The sequence below is a fragment of the Lissotriton helveticus genome, chromosome 5_1, assembly GCF_964261635.1.
Source record: "Lissotriton helveticus chromosome 5_1, aLisHel1.1, whole genome shotgun sequence".
NCBI lineage: Eukaryota > Metazoa > Chordata > Amphibia > Caudata > Salamandridae > Lissotriton > Lissotriton helveticus.
In genome coordinates this window covers 10,948,958-10,965,422 of record NC_136065.1, presented here as the reverse complement: position 1 = coordinate 10,965,422, position 16,465 = coordinate 10,948,958, and the positions used below count along the sequence as shown (strand labels likewise).

General features: G+C 43.9%; 1 protein-coding gene across 1 annotated transcript in view; it reads left to right on the top strand.

The window, feature by feature from the left end:
• The window catches only part of LOC144752894 (RLA class I histocompatibility antigen, alpha chain 11/11-like), a 161,707-nt gene that overhangs the window by 78,199 nt on the left and 67,043 nt on the right, over nt 1–16,465 (top strand). The gene's annotated exons all lie outside the window — the stretch shown is intronic.

Here is a 16,465-nt window from a genome sequence, read left to right as displayed (position 1 = left end):
GATTTTCTCAATATAATCAACAATTGTGAAGCTTTGAGGTGAGATCCGTCTTGATGTATGAAAACACATTGTGAAGTAGCACCTCCCACTTTCTGAAAATCTAACCAAGCTTTTTTGGGGCATAATAATCATTCAAAGCCTTGCTAAATTACTTTTGAATCCTTCCCTACTTGATCTGTTTATTGAATGTTCAAAAAAAATACCGCATTTTTAACAATTGCAACATTTCTAACTTATAAGGCATTATTGTGTGTGGTGCCTAACAATTCAGAGATCCGAAACGCAACAAAAAAAATACAGATCATACATAGTTTAAATAGATGGTATTCAAAATTAGAGAAACAGATCTTTTGCAAACATTTCATTATGTTATATAATAGCTTCAGAGAAATTGTCTCTCGCTTGAATTGCCCTCTCTTTTTTATTTTTGCCCATCATTGAAGAATCCTCTTGCCCATTTCCCCGGCTGATGGTTCATAGCCCCAAAATAATTTACCATAGAAAGATACTCCTGCCAATTTCCATGCTATTGTTGTAGACAAAATGTTCTTATCTATGTTATTCATAATGAACCTAATTATGTCTTTTCTACGTTGCTTTAACCCTTCTTTGCTGGGAATTCTAGAGGCAGCACCTGAATCTAAGAATTCTATCCATGTTCTTCTATATGCTAATTTGGTACTTTTTGCCAATGAGTTCTCAATAAGTAGGTGAGCTTTTAGTTGGCTTGATCCCATACCTCATTGGGCACCTGAGTCTTCCACAGATCCGCTCTGGGCACCAAACCACAGAATCTCTGCCACTGAAAACGAGATAGGGCTTCTGCGATGTTACTGACCACTCCTGAGATATGTCTGACTTTGAAAACTATGTTCAACACTAAGCAGCCCAACATGAATCTTTGTAACAACTTCAGTAACTGTTTATGCTTAGCTCTTTGACCATTTACTAAATCTACTACTGTTTTATTATCTATGTGAAACAAAACTGTTCTATTTACTAACTTTGTTCCCAAAACAACTAAAGCAACTATCAGTGGAAAAAATTCCAAGAATGCAATGCTCTTCTTACCAGAAATACAATGTGCTTGCCATCTCTCTGCACACCACTTCCCTTCCCAAAATTAACCAAAGCCATTTGCACCTGACGCATCTGAGAAGAGTTGCATCTTCCAAACAAAATCCTTGTCTAATGACCAGATTGTGACAGCGTTAAACTCTCTTAGAAACATCAAACACACATCATTAAACAGGAAGACAAACAAAAGACTTCCAAACCTCAATTTAAAAAGCAGGTAGCCGGGAATAGACATGTCCAGGTTACTGAGGACTCTGCTTTTGAATGGGGAATATGCAGTGACGATGCTGGACAGCGCGGCAGAAGTCACCATAGCTTGCCAGAACCTGATTGACTTTCTGGGGGTAGTATTGCTGACTGAGCATATCAAGTGTTCCACATCATTTATGCAAAATAACGCTTCAAATAGAGGGGGACATACCCAGGAAAGTAAAGGGTCTCTTTTGGGAGAACCTGACCTATGGTTACAACATTCCTTTGGCCAAAAAGGAGAAGTTATTTTACCTGCTTTCTCCGATCTTGTACCAGAATCAGTTAAAAATACATACGTGCAAGAGTTGGCATTGGCACTTGCTCCCGTACTCTACCACAATCATGTTGGGTGGGATGATGAGTCACCCCGTCACAAAATCCCATTAAAATCAATCCCTCAACCCCAGAGACAATACCCGATTAAACATGAGTCAATGAAACAAGTCAGGGAGATCTTAGATCAACTTGAATACCAAGGAGTGATAAAGAATTGCATCTCACCCATGAATAATCCCCTGTTTCCTATAACGAAACCCAATAATTCATATTGTCTACTATTAGATTATACACGTTTAAATGCATCAACACACACATTTGCTGTACAGAATGCACTCAGTGCCGCACTAATGAATAACATGGTGCAGAAAAATACAAAACAACACTAGATACCTTGAATGGATTTTTTTTGCCAAAATATAGCACTTGGAAGCAGATTTCTGACACTATTCTCAGCGCTAGCCTCGTAATGTCAATTTTGTTGACTACCCCAGGGGTATAAGAACAGCCAGGGGTTGTTTGCAGCCAGAGAAACAGAGTTACTTCAAAATCTTTATGAAGAGGCATTGTTCTATATAATCCTTGGTTTCGCCCAGCAAGGATACGAGTTTCATTTTAAAAATCAAAAATCTCCCACTTCAGTGACCTATTTTTAGGATATGAGTTGTCAAGTGAGGACAAGAGCTAAAAGGATAAAACCTTTCTACGATTTAATCAGACATGATTTTTCAGTACATCAATGGGCACTGATATCCTATGTTCATTTCAAGCTGACATTATAGCTTCCAAACCTTTACACACACGTGTCAACACAACTAACCTGGTGATCCGTGTTGTCACTGGACCAACCGGGTACAACTACATTACTTTCAATGAAGATGATACAGTACCTATTGATTACAAATCACATTTGTACACAAATGCGTAAATGGGTTTTGCACCAACTGAGAAAATACTTACGACAGTACAAACTTCTGTAGTAAGGGAGAGAACACTGGCTCAGTGGAAACACAAATGTTGTGACCTCAGTAGAGACCTTAAAGGGTTTTACAAAAGCAAGCATCCCAAATGCCAAAGCATTGCATCCACAGTGGATTCAATGGGCTAACTATCTTACTGCAACAGATGTTGATTGCAAATTTGATCCTACATTATAAAACACATGAATTTTTGAAGTACAAACAAGAATACTCTACAGAATGAAATAATGCCTGAAGATCAACATGAATGTATCATTTATACAGATGGATCTACTCAGTAGGCCGTAGGAACAAAAAAGCAATATTCTACGGCATGCAAATTGTGTATGGGCGCAAGCGGGATGGAAAGTTCCTTAATGATAAAACACTGACTCAGTCCCTAAGAGACTATATGGCACAGCTGGTGGTGCTAAAAGCTCTGATACTGGCACTACAGAATAGGGATTGTGAATTCCCCACACTTACAGAGTGTGAATAATTCTATTGTGTCCAGTTCTACAACAAAAATGATCATTATTGGGACCAGAATGAATTTAGGAATCCCAAAGGTTGCACAGTAAAGTAAAAGCTGCTTTGTGAACAAGTGGCAAAGCTGAAAAAAAGCCTGCCAAGGGCTCATGGTATTCATACATTGAGTCATCAGCGTGTTGGTGTTCACATTGAAGGGAATTCAATGGAGGATGAAGCCGCCAAGGAAACAGTATGCACTGCTGCCATTGCTGCAATCACTTGCTCTAGCGTAAGATTAGACGGAGCAACCATCATAGCTGTCAATGCAACAGCTCAGTCTTGCCAAAAGGCTTTCTACTCAAGTACTCCACGTTAGATGCACAAAACATTGCGTATGCTCAAATTCCAGAAGTGGGGTATAGAGTAATACAAAACATTGATTGCAGATTTGGATTAATACTAGCTGCACACAAGGGTCTGGGTTCAGCACATGCAGGGATCATTACTACAGTTTCATTATTAAAGCTGCCCCATTGGTCACCAGGTCTTACTAAACAGACCAAGGACTTTGTCCTTAAATGTGACACCTGCCAGCAGATGAAGGGCTCCACAGTGACACGTCCACCTCAAACACCTTTACTGATCTCAGACAAACCACTTGCGTGTGTCTTGCGTGTGTCTATCTGGGTCACTGCGGGCACTTACAATCAGACGGGGCTTACAAGTACATCTTGTTGGCAGTAGAATCATTCACTAGATTCCTATGAGTTTGGCCCCAGCATTCAGCTGACACACAAACTATTAAAAAGGATTTGCAAGTCTTCATTGTGACATATGCAATTGGCACACTAAATTCCAACCAGGGCCTCGTGTTTAGCACTCAGGCTTACAGAGAAGCCATGGTAAGTTTGGGTGTGGCCTTTGGGTACTCCTCCCCCATCATCCTGAGGGAAATGGTAGTTGAGAGAAAAAAACATGACTTAAAGCAATCCTTAACAGCAAGGGTATTAGGCTAGGGTGGCAGTTGGGTCAATCACCTTTATGGGGTCCAGAAGGCACTCAACAACATGGCAAGAAAATCCCTGGGGGGGTCAGACACCTTATGAGTTCCTGTTTGGGGGCGAATGTGGGTATCAAACCTCGATAGTGTCAGCACAGTGGCAGCTGAAACTCCATTTGATGTCAATGATCGTTTAGATTTTTTACAGGACCTTAAAGAATGTAAAGCTTTATAAGGTAACGTCCACGTGAAACGCGCCACCACTGGGGAAGTGAAAATGGTAACGGCAAGACCTGCCTGGGTCCCAAAGGGTGGGCATCTGGTCTGAGAGAAGCTTGTGGACAAGGAATAATCTTACAGAGTGCCTCTACCTGGCCTAGCAGTCGAAGGAATGAGAACTGTCCTTCTCCCGCCCCTTGCCAGCTGTCGAGGCAAAAGGTTTGTCTCCATTGATCTGATTAAACCACACTATACGGCCGATTCTCAACAGTAGACCATGTGGGCTCCTCTGTAGCTGCCGCACTCCTCTGGCTACTGTACAGTAGGTTCATATGGAAGCTTTAATAACAACTGAAGACTCGACTCTCCAAAGAGAATCCACGAACAGCAATGAAATGATGCTTCTTGCAGTTGACACATCCACAACTGTACAGTCCACAAGTACAGAAATTTCGATTAGAAAAATTGATGACATCTATGTCAACATGCCACAAATTGAGCCATCCACCAGTTCCACATAACGTGCTGAGCTGCCAAGAATAAGCCGGAAGGCATCTGGCTACTTCGTGCATTACGATGACTTCTCACCAGAGCCAAGTGAACCTGAGCTGCCGACACCGCCCCTCCCTTTCAAGCTTTTGCTTTTTATCTTTAGCTGAAAAAACTTCCTTTTTTGTTCCCGGGATATATCTATGGATTACAATTGGATTACTTTTCCTGATACTTTGGATTGATATGGTAACTGTCTTTTTCCTACTTCTGAATAGACACTTTCTCCTAGAGCACTCTTCAGTACCACTTGTGAACTTGGTCCTGAAGCCACATGCATCATCATATTGTGAACTAAGAGACTTATCCCTGGTGAACATGTCAGCAGTTCCAGTTCCTGAAGGAATTGTCAGGACAGGGTATTATATGATGTTTATGGTCCTACTGCAGTTTTGAAAATTCCATATTTGTTTAAAATGTCTTTAAATGACATCATCACCTCTAGTACTTTCTCGGGTGATTGGGACATTGAAATTGTGCATAATTTGCTTTCAGATTTAGAGCAATCAGCTGCTTTTTCTAATGATAAATTGTATGATGCCACTAGTAATTTTTGAGACAAGTTCTGTTACCAACATTAAGGTCACCATTTTTTACATAAAGCCAGTATCCCACATGCTGTTCATAATTACACATAATGGGAACACTACCCAATACCGCTGAAAGGTAGTTCAAAAACATTTGCACAGAAGTTTGCCTACCTTTCAGGTTTTGAAACATCTGACCCAGCCTCGTATTATTATAGGTTTGCACCAACACCTGCAAAGAAAAATAAGCTAAGGAACACCAAGCTGATATGCTTCTTTTAATTCCAAACTATCTGTACAGGGTTTGGACTTTTGGAAAGACACAATAGACACAAAATCTATCTGGGGGACAAAAGATTGGCCGGTTTACTGAACTGAGGTGTTATTTAAAGCATGCCTCATACCACATCATATGAGTTTGCTGAACAAGACAGTGTAACAAACTTTATGTCTGGGTATAGCAAAAACAAATAATTTGAACACACTGCCTATTCCCACATTCTCATTTTTCGAGAACTGGCAGCAATTTACACAGTTTAGTGAGGATATATTAGATGCCATGATACGTAATGGTTCTTTCTATTCATCAGAGCTCAATTGAAAAGGGTGGTTGGTTTGGCCCGCGGACACAAACGGATGTCAGTCTAGATTCCTGGGCAAAAACGATGGGTTTAAGAATTAATATGCCAGATTATCGCTATATACAACCAGAACACTCAGGGTGGTAACGTCATACAGTGTTGGGAAGTATATTTTGAATGGCTAAAGACCTCAATGCTCTCCCTGGTGGAACAACATTGTCCCTACTTTCTGATGACAAGGATCACAGGGATTCTTATTAGGTACCCGGAACACACGTCAAAAGCACTTTTTTGTATGGAATATATATTGAGGTATGGAAGATTTCTCAACAAGAAGCTGCTAAGAGATTGTGTGAGGAGCTAGACCCCTGACCCCGGTCAGTAATCAGCTGTTCCCCCGCAGCTCTGCTCGTCTGCGCTCTGCCCTGCGGTCCCACACAGGCAGGGTTCGAGACCTCTCCCTGCTGGGTCCTGCATTTTAGCTCTCTTAATTTTAGACATTCCTGTCTCCTGACTTGTTTTGCCCATAACCCTGCCACCGCGTAATCTCATTTTACCCCCGCAACCCTCCCCGATCCCACCTCCCAGCGCACGCCCCTCCCATCCTTAAATGGTGACCGCTGTGCGGTTGCGCCACTGGTGCGCCGAAGGCATGCCTAAGGCAATCCCATCTGCGCCTGTCCGCACCTGGACCGCGCCCAGCATCAGACCCCCTGGCCCTCATGAGAGCCACAACACCTGACGACACTACAACACCAGCTTCCTCCCCTGACTCAACACCGGCCAATCACCAAACTGTTTCCAGGCCAACCCGATACTCACCCACGGACCATTCACCTCCCGTAGCTGCAGCTTCACCAGCCGCTGAGCACCCGCATGCCCTACCCCACCCATCAGAGCAGAATGCAACCACCTCAGATGCATACTACTCCACACCCGCTCCGTCCACAAGCACGTCGTCGAACTCTGGGACCTACTCGACTCAGCCTCCTCAGACATCACCTTCCTAACAGAGACCTGGATGAAACTCTCCTTGGCCCCCGACATTGCCATAGCATCCCAGATAGATACAAGATCACCAGAAGGGACTGCACCAACAGACCAGGAGGAGGAATAACCATCAGCTTCAGGAATACCCTCCGAGTCTCGACCTGCACGACAGACACCTCCAGCACCACCGAACACCTGCACTTCCAGATCCACACCGACCCCAATACCACCCTCAGAGGAACACTCATTTACAAACCCCCCGGGCCCCGGCCACAGTTCATTGACGCCATCTCCGATATCAGAACGCACGCTCTTGCGTCCACATACTACATCCTCCTCGGAGACCTGAAATTCCACCTCGAGATCGCCGACGACAGCAACTCCTTCGCTCTGCTCGATAACCTCGCCAACCTCAGACTCAAACAGCTCGTCACGACCCCCACCCACACCACCGGACACACGCTTGACCCCATCCTCTCAGCCAGCAACCATGTCACCTTCAGCCACACCACAGAACTCCACTGGACTGATCACTGCTGCGTCCACTTCATCTTTAAGAAAGGCACCGCGCACCACCACTCGCTTCGGATCCCCTACTGCAGCTGGAACAAGGTCACGGAAGACCAGCTCATCACCACCCTCATCCGAGAACAACCAACAACACCACTGACACCGACACAGCCATCAGCAACTTCAGGCAATGGATCGACGACTGCGCCAACACTATCGCTCTGATCAAAAAACCCTCAAACAGACGCACCAACAGAAAGGCCAGCTGGTTCACCACCGACCTCCAGGAATCCAAGCGGCTTGCCAAAGCCTTGAGTAAAAGTAGGCCACGAAAAGACACCGGACAACCACGCAGCCCTAAAGAACGCCAGCCGCAAGCACCACCAACTCATCCGAGCCACCAAACAAACCTTTTTCAAGGAACGCATCGAAAACAATGCACACAACAGCAAAGAGCTCTTCAACATCGTGAAGGAGCACTCCAACCCCAGCTCAAGCTCTGACGACATCCCGCTGTCATAAGACCTATAAGACTCCCTAGCCACCTTCTTTCACTGCAAGATCGCAGACATCCACGACAGCTTCAACACCCAGACCCTAGATTCAGCCGCCTATTGGAGAACCCGACCTTATGGGTCGAGCGGCGCAGGGCATGCCTAAGATCCCCGGGTTCACCTGCCTCGACCGACAGAGACACTGGACACTCTGTTAGGCGTAGAAAAGTAGTTTTATTAGCTGCAGCTAAGCACAGTTATCTAAGAAGTACCACACAGGTAGGTTCTCAAGAGACTGCCACTTCAATCTGTGGCGCATAGTCTATTATACAACACAAGTTTACAATGACAACTCCCAATGTACAAAAAACTGACAAATAGGAATAGTTCGAAAACAAGTATCAGATGTCTAAAACACACCCTCCTTTCAGACCCCATGTGCTCCCCTCCCATCAGGTTAATCAACACTGGTGCCCGTAATCCAGTTTGCAGGTGGTAAAACATGGGTAGAATGCTTCAAAAGAAGAACTATGTAACAAGAGAACACACAGAGAGAATAGTGAAGGCCAGTTAAATAAGATACGGTAGAGAAGAATGGTGGGACCCAAACAGTGGAGTAAGTCATGGATTAATCAGTCTAGACATGGCTTTGCGAACTCGGCCGGACCCTGACATCAGTATTGCATACAAGGACAAAGGTTGCTCTTCGACAAGAAAAACACTGAGCAGCTGAAAGTGGCAGAAAGACCATTTTCCTGCGTTAGCCGTGCTGCCTGGGTGAGGCAACATAAAATGGCGACTAAACGCAAAATGGCGACTGTAGCAAAGCGAGGCTAAAACTACATAACCTCAGACCCTCCTTTTGCCATACTCAGGCAAAGCACGAAGGAACCCATGTCAATCTGAGTCGATATCAATTGTCATGAGGTCACTAAGATGTTGTTGCACCATCATCTTACTGTGTTCTGTCTGTTGTGCTACTGGTTTGGAGACACAGATCGTGGCACAAAGTCCACAAATAGCTGGACCACACTGTAGACAAAGACAACAAGAAAAGACGAGTGCTAGAATCATTCCAAGGAAAGTTAGCACTTTCCATCCCCAAGTGGACAGTAGTCCCCAAAACCATCCCATCACAGACCAATCTCCAGTATCTTGGTGAATAGATTCAGAGATGACATGTAGCTTAGAGATAGCTTGGTATACTGTAGGGGCGTTGTCAGGAATGTAAATGTAACAACTAGACCCAATCAATTTGCAAACTCCTCCTTTATCTGCAAGCACTATGTCTAAAACCATTCTGTTCTGTAAAGTCATAAGTCGATCCGCCTGAAGCTCAGCAGTCAAATTTTTCAATGCTCCAGAAGTTACATTAATTGTGGCATCAACCACACGAACCAACTGTCTGATATTTTTACTATTGGCCATCGGACCCCAAAAGGGAAGGAATCCTTTCAGAAAATGCCCTCCTTCTTGCCCTGCTGTATCTTCCGAATCTATTACTCCTCTAGTAACTCTCTTCTTATGATAATCAGCAGGAGCAGTGTATGTAGGAGGGAGGAGAAAAGCTATATAACATGTTCCCGAAAAGTGTGTGGGAAGCCATGTATAAGCTTTATCGTGACAGATGAAATATGTACCTTGTGATGCCACTAGTGGTGCGGGTGTAGAAGGAGTATAGACATAAGTGTGGGAACAGTTGCTCCTCTCTTGCTTAGTTTTGGCGTTCTGACCATTTATTTGCAAGCACAAACAACCTCTTTGGGGTAGGACCCAAATCGGTGCAGAACTTCGTTGCTTAAGCTTGTCAGTGAGGCTAAGAGTATAGCGAGTTATATTCCACCCATCATATGCTCTCTTTTCGTCTTTAGGAATCTTGATGATGTCAGTAATCTTTGCCATAGTTACAATGCCCTTTATCAAAGAACTGTGACTGAAATCCACTCCACCATTACAGGATCCACCAGAAGGATATCTAAGTAAATTCTGGTATGCATTAGAAAACATAGCCAGATAGGCCCAAGCAGAACCTTCATATGAAAAAGGGGAGGACTAGATACGGCATTCCTCTTTGCGTATTATGTGGTATGAGACCACATACCCAACAATCAGTAACATTTACTATCAACTGATGCTGGTGTAACAGTTAAATAAACGAATTGTTAAGATATTCCATTCTTCTCATTTGCTCATGATCTGGGAGTGAGTAAAATTTGTGTGGTGAAACAGTAGTGGATGGAATTAGAGGGGCAGAAACAGGAACAGGTACTAACTGCAGGACATGAATAAGCCATCCTATGCATGCTAATAAACTACTCAAACCTACTAAAACACATAGTGCTACGCCACAACGACCAAATAATAATTTCTTGTAATGAGCTCTCTTCAACATTTTAATATCACTTTCTTTCCCTGTACTATCCATTACTCTAAAGGCGTTGCTCACGATAATCTTCCTGAATCACTTGGCTGTGATTGTTAGCCGTCCTATGACACTGCAAGTCCTGTTGACCTAGTCACTATTCAGGTCACAGCTCAAGACTCCTACCGCGACCCTGCAACTTGATGGATAAGGGAAGGAAAAACTTTTCTTTATTAACGGAATTTAAAAAGGAAGTCAAAATTAATTGTCTTTAGGGGATCTTTTCCTCAAATTATATTGTCTCTTTCCGAGTGTTGTCTGGTCCTGGAACAAGTGTTCGGGATCTGTTGTATTGAGTCTTAGATGAACGGGTACAGCTTCCTGTAGAACATCATCGTCCTCTTTCTCTGAACTAGTCCAATCCAGGTGTGCACTGCTGAACGGAACAAACTTGGGTACCTTCTCACACTCGCTATCACCAATACCTTCTCGGACCCACTGGTCATACGGCAAAGGCAATGGTACCCTTTTGCAGTGCACACCGTGGATCCAATGTCTCTTCCCCAGGACCTTGACAGCTGTGCGAGTTGTAAGCAGGACTTGTCTTGGAGGCCCCCAGCGAGGTTCCAAATTCTTTTTTCTCTGGAACTTTTTCAGACACACCCAGTCCCCAGGCTGGATGGTGTGTCCGGGATCGGAAGAGGCCTCTGGTAAAGCGTTTTGAACCTGTTGACGAATAACATGCAATTTAGTGGTGAGATCATGCAAATAGTCAATCAACAGTGGGTAGGGAATATCTGAGTACTTCTTGGGTCTGGGGACTCCCCAGACATTAGCTGGGCGTCCGAACACAATCTCGTATGGGCTAAGCCCCAAACGAGAATGAACAGTTGTTCTAGTGGAAAGGAGTGCTAAAGGCAAAGCATCAGGCCAAGAAAGGCCCGTGCTGGCCTGTATCTTTGCTAGCTTAAGTTTGAGGGTGCCATTGTAACACTCTACCAGACCCGCTGACTGAGAATGGTTTGCCGCATGGAATTTTTGTCTAATACCTAGACCTACACACACCTTTTGCATAATGTGACCTACAAATTCACTTCCATTGTCACTCCAGACAATGCGCAGCAAACCAAACCTCAGGAAGAATTCTTTCAAAAGTATTTTAGCAGTGGACAAAGCAGTGTTGTCCTTTAGGGGGTAGGCCTCTATCCATCTGGAAAAGGCACAAACCACCACCAGGACATACTTGAGGTTATTGAAACGTTCCATATGGATGTAATCTATCTGCAGTACCTCAAATGGGTACGTAGGGGGTGCAAAGTGACCTGCTGGAGTTGGAGTTCCTTTTCCTGGGTTGTGCATCAAACAAACAATGCAATGTTTCACCACATTTTCTGCACATTTTGGAATACCATAATTTTGCCATACTGGAGCTAAAAGTTTACATATACCGCGTGCATTAATATGGGCTGGTCCATGAGCCATAGTAACTACAGGCAGTACATACGCATCAGGTAACAACCATCATTGATGCTCTGACAATTCCGTCCAACATCCCGTACTATCCAACATTCCCGTACTTTCTCTCCACGTACTCAATTCTTTCTTAGTGGCCTCCTTCTGAATTGCTTTCACACTTTCCACTGTGTCTTCACACATACCAGCTTCTGCAACCCATCTAGCAGGCCCTGCAACATACATGCGACTTTCAACATTCCTCGCTGTTTCCTTCGCTATCTCATCTGCAAATGCATTTCCTCGACCCACGTCATCAGTAATCTTCTTGTGCGCACTGCACTTCACAATCGCTATTTGAGTAGGCAGGGCAAGTGATTCAAGAAGGTCAGATACCAACTGACCATGCTGTATCTTAGTGCCGTGGGAGGTAAAGAATCCTCTTTCCCTCCACAAACGACCAAAACTATGGGCAACGCCAAATGCATATTGACTGTCAGTATAGACAGTCACTCTTTTCCCTTTCGCCAACACACATGCTCTTGTCAACGCAATCAATTCTGCAGCTTGCGCTGAGTTATGTAGAATGCGTGCAGTTTCTACCACTGTATACAATGTCGTGACTGCATAAGCAGCTGTTGTTTCGCCATTAGGGAGCTTGAAACATGACCCATCTACCCATAGGATCCCATCCGGATCCACAAGTGGTGTATCCTTGAGGTCTATTCGACCCTTCGTTTCTTCCTCAGTGCGAAGAAAACAATCATGCTGATCTTGTACATTGTTAACATCCAAAGCAGGCAACAATGTTGCTGGATTCAGAACATTACATCTTCTTATGTGTATGTGACTAGCTAGAAGTGTCAACTCATATCCAGACAAGCGAGCACTCGTTAAATGCTGAGTTTTCGTCCTGTTAAGAAGAGTGTCTACTGCATGTGGCACCATAACATTAAGAGTATGATCTAACACTAGTCCAACGGATTGACGAATAGAAATTGCCGCTGCTGCTGTTGCTCTAAGGCAACTAGGTAATGCCTTCGCTACTGGATCTAATGTTGCAGAAAAATAGGCACAGGGCCTTTGTTTGTCGCCAAATCGTTGCGTCAAGACTGATAATGCGCAACCTTCCCTTTCATGCACATACAGTGTGAAAGGTTTACTGTAATCTGGAGTACCCAACACAGGAGCGGAACACAAGGCAGTACGTAAGTCTATAAAACTCTTTTGGCATTCATCGGTCCAAGGCAAAGGCTGAGGCGTATCTTTAAGTGTAAGTGCCACCAGAGGTTTGGCAAGAAGGGAAAAATTTGGAATCCACTGTCTACAGTAGGAAGTAATGCCTAAGAAAGCACGCACTTCTCTTTGTGTCGACGGTACAGGCATTCGTGCAATTGCATGAATAAGTTCTGGAGTCAATCACCTTCCCTCCTTCGACAAGAGATGACCTAAATAGGTAACTTCTTGTCGGCAATATTGTAACTTGGAAGACAATACTTTATGATGTAAATCAGACAGATGCTGTAAGAGCGATACAGTCGCTGCTTTACAAACATTCTCAGAGTCAGCAGCAATCAACAAATCATCCACATATTGGATAAGAGTGGCAACTAAGGGCAAAGAAAATGTATCAAGTTGTGACTTCAAAGCTTGACTGTATATTGAAGGACTCTCACAATAGCCTTGAGGTGCGCGCTTAAACCAGAAGCTTCGACCCCCGAGAGAGAAGCCGAAAAGATCCATACTTTCTTCAGCAATAGGAATGCTAAAGAAAGCATTCTTAAGATCGATCAATGAGAACCAGACTGCTGAAGCAGGAATCATAGTAAGCAAAGTCGTAATATCTGGCACAACAGGGAATTGAGGAACAACAATTTTGTTGACCTCTCGAAGATCAATTACAAAACGGTAAACAGGTGGCCGAGAGGGATCGGTACGTTTAAGAATAGGCAAAACAGGACTATTGCAGACGTTTCCTCTAGTCTCTTCAACCACACCCTTTTGAACCAAATCATGAACAATGGCCAACAAGGCTCTCTCACCATCACTGGATATTTTATATTGTGGAACACGTGGCATCTTAACGTTGTCTTTAACAGTAATGACATATGATGGAATTTGTAACAAACCAACATCATTTGGACCCGCAGCCCAAAGTGTAGCAGGAAGGGAACGCAACTCGGGTGGTAGCTGTTCCTTAGATACATACATTGGAGAAGTCCGCTTATCACCCAAAGTAAGGTGTACACCAGAGGGTGAACAATACAGCGTAGCATATAAACGTTTCAAAAGGTCTAAACCCAATAAATTCTCTCCGCAGCCTGTCTTTAAAAGGAGTGGAGCTTCCAAATCATAGGGACCAATAGAAATGGGCAAAGGACAAGAAACAGGATTTGAAACTGGGGCGCCAGAGAATCCTACAGAAACATTTGTTAAGCCAGACAAAGGTGCCCCAGGGAGTTTAGAATGCATTATAGAACTTCTCATAGCACCAGTATCCAAGAGAAATGGTTCTGTAACACCTAATGCCATAACATTAACATAAGGTCCTTCCTGATCTACTGGAACTGATATGACTCCCTTACTTTGCCTATGGCTGTCCTAGCTAGTATGGAAAGCAACGTCCTCATTATCGTAACAATAGTCATCATTGTAGTATTGTGCAGATTGAGAATTCTGCTGATCGAAATAATTCGTAGAAGCTTGAGAAGGGGAGGGACGTCGTTCCTGAGCGAGCGCACCACGACCTCTACCTCTGGATATGGATCGAGAGTCACCACGACCCCGTGGTGCCAATGATCCACCATACCGTTGTAATAAAATCGGACAAGTATTCTTAAAATGACCATCTTCCTTACAATAAGCACACTGGTTGGGGCCCAATGGAGCTCGTGGAACTGAGGGAACTGGCTTCTGCAACAACCTCTGAAACTGTGGGGGCTGTGAAAATGAGGGTTGAGCAGAACGAGGGGGATAAGCCTGTTGCAAAAGAACCTTTGTTTTTAAGTCTTTTGTCTTTTTCTCCACTTTCTCCTTATCTTCCTTATCCCTATTCTCATAATATTGAGCAGTAGCCAATATCTGGGCAGTGGAAGAGACAGCCCGCGAACTCTCCGATTGTTTTAGTTTATTCGATAATTCTGGAAGTAAATTAAAAACAAACTTGTCTACGAATAATCACTGTCCACCTTCAGTACTCATATCTTGCCCACTGTGGTCGATGAAAGTCTCCTCGAAACGAGTAAAGAAGTCGGAGATACTTTCATCCGTCTTTTGCTTACACGCCGCTAACTTATCCCAGTTAACGCGCATCGCAGGCATTAAAGTTTTCATCAAATCTATTATTTTTCCAGGTAATTCTGTAATCAGAGCATCTGGTTTGGCCCCACCTACTTGACCTGCGTCCGCAGCTGTAATGGCAGCCCAATCACCACCTAAAGCTACCGCATGATCCTGCCTGCGAATCTTAGCCCATATTGCTTGTGGGACTACATTCCCCATAAGCAAGTCAATATCGGCCAAATTCATAATACATGCATCAACAGTCTGAGACAGCTCCTTATAATATCCAGCAGGATTCTTACGAGGGTCCGGTAAAGACTGTTTAAGTGCCAATACTTCTGACCTTTTCCACGGGTCATGTACCCATATACGCTGAAAACGAGCAGGAACACCGGGAACATTACCTGCTTGAGGAACCTCATCTCTCCATATCGGAGGAACTTCTCGCATAGGATATTGCGCCGTCTTACGACGAACCGCGGGATCAGGCTTAAGAGAATTTTGAGAGAAAAGGGTAGATCGGAAAGCAACAAGTTTCTGAACAGCACACTCTACAGCAGGACCCACAATGAGTCCCTTATCAAATTGATCCTGTATTTCAAATAAATCCTGAGGAGGCGAATCTAAATCTACGTCTCCCCATGCTTTAATCAAAGTATTACACATAACATCAAATACGTATCTCTGTGTGGGCGCGTTCCATTGAAGAAAAGAATCTAATATATCACGTATACCATACTGTACACGACTCGTGATCCAATTATAAGCAAGGGAATCTAATTTAGTTTGTTCTTCAAAATCTGTAAACTGACTACGAGATTGCCTCCTAGACGAGGCAGGAGAGAAGAAAAGAGGTCCAAGCAAAGGCGACAAAAGACCTGAGACAGTATCAACTAAACGCCGTCGAGCTGTAGGGGAATCTGAGACTAGGACAGGAGACAATGTATTCTGCAAAACAGAAGAAGAATCTGTAGCAAAAGAAACAACAGATGGAGAAGGCTGAGGCACAGGAGATTGTGGTACAGGTATTGTTGGCAAAGGGCGTTGAGGCGGAATAACGGGGGCAGGCAATTGTGCAGGAATTACAGCGGCCAGATTGGCAGCGGGCTGTAATGGTGGTGCATTAGCTCCTACCACATAAGGCGGAGGTAATGTCAACAAATGGGACATGAAAGAATCGTCATCAGGATTTTTACTCTTATTTACGGTAGGTAATACAGGATAGCATCTGTCTACTGCCATACGATGTTGTCTTTCTGACACCTCAATCACCTGATCAGCTTCGTCATTTTTAAATTGTTGGGCAGCCTGTAGAATCGACATACTCTGCTCTTTCTTATCTTTCTTCATTTGCTTAATTTCTTTCTGTTTGGCTTCCTTGTGCCACAGGCGAAAAGAGTCAAACATTGCCGGCCGGGCTTTTCTCTTGAATAAAATCGCTTCCAAATTATCTAAAATAGCTGT